Source organism: Elaeis guineensis, chromosome 11 (genome assembly GCF_000442705.2).
Source record: "Elaeis guineensis isolate ETL-2024a chromosome 11, EG11, whole genome shotgun sequence".
NCBI lineage: Eukaryota > Viridiplantae > Streptophyta > Magnoliopsida > Arecales > Arecaceae > Elaeis > Elaeis guineensis.
In genome coordinates, this window is record NC_026003.2 from 18,599,727 (window position 1) to 18,604,174 (window position 4,448).

The following is a 4,448-nucleotide window of genomic DNA, read 5'->3' on the forward strand; positions in this document are numbered from 1 at the left end:
TTTATAAAACAAGATGAAAATTTTGTTATTCAAAATTTTAAATAAAAAATAGAACTGCAAGCATTAAATATGTGTTGGAAAGCGGTGGCTACGTAGACCAATTGGGCAAAACAGTGCACTCCATATCGAATTTTTTACACCATCCGCAGTGCACAAAGAATTTTCCTCTTGCATCCTCTCTAGGATGATATCCTAAAGTTATGCAGGCATGTCGCATGACCATCCCAAACGATAGATCAGAGCATGACAAATATAGGTTTTTTTTATCATGAGTGTCATATTCTACATTCTAAACCTAGCTTTCTCTCTCTTTTTTTTTTTTTTTTTTTTAACTTCTAGGAGCAAAGCTGACATTAATAAAATGGATAGAGTGTAACAATGGGCATAATAGAAACACAACAGCAACCTGAGAAAATAGAATAAAAGAAGCAAAAATAAAGAAAGGGACATCACCCAGAGATGAGCAAGTAGTTGAAACAAATCTAAAAAAATATAAAGTACAATAGGCTATAGAAACAGTAACCCTGTGAATATCCAAACAAGTGGTCTCCCAATAAAAGATCCAACCCATTGAAAAAAATTGCTGCGAAGTGAACTCCGAACCCCTCATTGATAATTAATACCTGAAATATCATCATGCAAAATGGATTGAAAAAAGAGATTTGAAGCAAAGCAATCAGGCAAATGAAAAGGTTCAAGAAGCTCGACCTTAGCAATAAAATCAGCAGCCTTGTTAGCTTCTCTTGGAACATAAGAAGCATAGAAATTGGAGCAAGATGCTTTCCACCTAAGAATGTCATTTAAAATAGGTAGATTATGACCTCCCTAAGGCAGCAAGAAAGTAGGCATAGAAACAACCTTACTTGAATCACCTTCTAACCAAAGATCAGAAACATTTAAATGCAAAGTAGTGATTCTCATACCCAGCCAGGCTGCTACCAGCTCGGCATAAAGAATAGATGAAGGAGGTAAAAGCTTTACCCCCGAAGCATCTAAAAGCAGAGGCAATCTTACCATCAATAACTGCAGCATCAAAGTTCACCTTTAAGGAGCCTGGGGAAGGGGGTAGCCAAAAACAATAGGGTAATAGGTTGTTGCCAAGAGCAGGCAACTGACAGCTACTTCAATGCCTCAAATGGCTCCTATGGGTGGATGAAAAATCTGCTATATTTAAAGGATAAGAAAGCAAAGGATCCTATAAACCACCTGAGTCAGAGTCTAAGCAGAGCCACGAAATATCCTTTCATTCTTGGCATTTCAGATGATCTAAAGTAGAGTTGCCCACAAAGCTTTAGATTCTTTAGCCGCAGTGGAAGCCATAAGATGAACCAAATTTAAAGTAGAGGAAGGCTAATTATCAAAATTAAATAGCAAATTCAATTGTTGCTAGCAGCTAACAGCAAAGAGACAGTCAAAGAGCACATGATTAATATCCTTCATAACATCAAGGCAAAAATCACATTAGATCCCAGAGAAATCAATAATTCCCCTAGAAGCAAGAATAGCCTTACAAGGTAAACTTTGCCAATGAACCTTCCACCACAAAAACTTTATTCTCAGAGGTATTGAGGATCCCATACCCAATTAAAGGAGGAGGAAGTATCTGACTGTTGAGTGGGGTTAATAAGAGGTTATATGTCTTTGAGGGTGATGAGCATAGAATTGGTAGGACCCAAGTTAACTGATCAGCCCCCCTATAATCACAATAAAAATTTTACAAATATGGCTCATCATATCAGTAGCAAAGAGCTCTCCAATCCCCTGCACATCCCAATGTTGACTAGTAGTAAGAAGATCAGAAACAGAGAATTGGGCCGAAGGAGAATCAATATTAATAAAAGTGGGCCATGTATTAAGTGGAATGGTAGCTACCCAGGGGTTATTGAGAATACTAATAGAATGTCCACTGCCAATTTGCCAATTGAATTGGTATTGAATAGAAAATCCAGCATTACAAATTTTGGTCCAAATTGAAGAAGTATGTTGAGGCTTAGTATAAACATGCCACAGCCCACCAAATTGATATTTAGCTTTAATAACCTTTGCCTATAAAGAAGTGGGATTGATGACAATCTGAGCAGCAAGCTTACAAACATAAGCGTTCTTTCTGACTTGAATAGGCATAATACGCAACCCTCCTTGATTTTTAGGTTTGCAAATACTACTCCAAGAAACAAGATGCAACCCTCTACAATCAGTAGTATGACCCCAAAGAAAAGCTCGATATTCTTTTTCAATCTTGTGCAAAGCCTTCTAAGGGATAGATATACATTGGAGAGTATAGAGAGGAATTGAAAAGAGGACAAAGTGGACTAAAGTAGCTCTGCTGCCTAAGGAAAGAGCTTTCAATTATCAAGAGGCAATTCTTTTGGTCATCTTATCATGAAGAAAAGCAAGATCCTTGGCATACAGTTTCTGAGTGGACAAAGGAAGACCAAGATAGGACCAAACATCTCTAATTTTCCTCACATAAGAAGACTTCAAATTTGAGCTTTGATAGAAATTGGAGTTTTAGGGCTAATGGAAAAATAAGATTTAGCCAAATTTATAGCCTGACTTGATATGAGGCAATAAGCATCAACAATGGCTTTTAAACAACCCACATCCTTTACAGTAGCTTTGGCAATGAAGAGACAATCATTAATAAATAAGAGATGAGAGATCTTAGGTCCCCCCCTTGGAGTTTGATACACCCTTAGAATATTATTGGTCATAGCAAAATTAAGAAAAATAGATAAAACTTCAGAACATAGAATAAATAAGTAAGACGATAATGGGTAGCCTTGCCGAAGACCTCTAGATGTTTGAAACCACTAAGAGGGTGAGCCATTAATAAGAATAGCAAAATAAGGATTAGAGATGCAAGCCCGAATCTGATTAATAAATGTAGAACTGAACCCAAGTTGGTCTAAAACTTTGAATAAGAAAGGCAAATGAACATGATCAAATACTTTTTCCATATCAACTTTCATTATCACAATCCCCTTAGAAGGCGGCGCCCTATCAAGAGAATGCATAATTTTTTGGGCCAAAAGAATATTTTCAGAAATATTACGCCCAGGAATGAAGGCCCCTTGTTTAATAGAGATCAAAAAGTGAAGAAGAGGCTTTAATCTGTTAGCTAAAATTTTTGCCACAATTTTGTAAACAGAATTACATTGGCTGATAGGACGATAATCACTTACTCTTATAGGATTGCTTATCTTAGGAATCAAGGTAATGAAAGTTTACTTTCACAAGGCAGGCATTATAGAGTGATCAAAAAAGTATTGGATAGCTCAAACCACATCCTCTTTTATAAGATACCAAAAGGATTAGAAGAAAAAAATTAGGGAAGCCATCAGGTCCTGAAGCTTTATCAGGATGTATACTCCAGATGGCTTCCTCGATCTCTTCAATAGAGACCATCTTAGTCAAATAGATGTTTTGGTCTTTCGAAATGGAATGAGACAAAATAGGGACGTCCATAGGGTCAACATCAGATTGCATTGTCCATCTATGATGAAAATGACTCAGAAGAAGATTATGAATATCAGTAGGACTATCAACATTGTCCCCAACCTCTGTTTGCAGCCTGGAGATTCTGTTCCTTCATCTTCTTAAAACGGTTGATTGATGGAAGAAGTTTGTGTTAGCATCGCCCTCCTTTAACTATATGGCCCGGGATTCTTGCCTCCATAGAACCTCTTGCATGTGAAGATTTTGATGATAATCACGTAGATAGCTTAGAAGTTGAAAATGCTATTGATCAGAAAGACCCTTTTGCTGTGATTCAAGAACTTGAAGACAAGAAATTGCATCATACAGCTGTTGCCCTTTTGTAAATATATTACCCATGGTACATTTTCATTTTATGATGGCTCTCCTAGTATTATGAAGGAGCATGGAAAGCTTAATACCCGAGGAATGATAACCATTACATTTCCAGGCACGGCAAATAGCTTCATGGAGACCATCAGCGAACATTCAGATCTTCTTAAAGTGGAAAGGAATATTTCTCTTATGAAAAGAATCAAACAAGTCAAGCAAGATCAGACAATGATTGGAGGCAAACCGAGCAAGATGATAAGCCTTAGAGTTAGAGAATAGATCAAGCCACAGATTAGAAGCAAAAGCACGATCTATTCGCTCCTAAACCTGAGCCAAACTAAGTCTATTATTGCACCATGTGAATCTAGAACCAATGAATCTCAAGTCCATTAAACTAGTTCATCTGAGGAAGGATGTAAAATCTCTAATGTCTCGATCTAATGTAAAAGATTTGCTTCCAATTTTGTCTTCAGCATTGATTATACAATTAAATCACCAATTAAAAGTAAAGGCAAGTTCAAAGAAAGAACCATCTTAGCTTGTTCCCTAAGTTTTCTTCTTTGAAGACCATAAGTACTAGCATAGACGATGCCAATGATCTGATCGGATTTTTGATCATAGGAAATGACTCCAAAAAC

The 4,448-nt window shown here is 36.9% G+C and overlaps 1 long non-coding RNA gene across 1 annotated transcript; it reads right to left on the reverse strand.

Moving 5' to 3' along the window:
* Positions 1-385: 385 nt before the first annotated feature.
* LOC140852608 (uncharacterized) lies at positions 386-2,971 on the reverse strand. Its single transcript, XR_012135497.1, has 3 exons — positions 1,015-2,971; positions 709-787; positions 386-623 (listed from the first exon to the last, which is right to left on the reverse strand). It is a non-coding gene; the product is annotated as an uncharacterized lncRNA (long non-coding RNA).
* Positions 2,972-4,448: the final 1,477 nt, after the last annotated feature.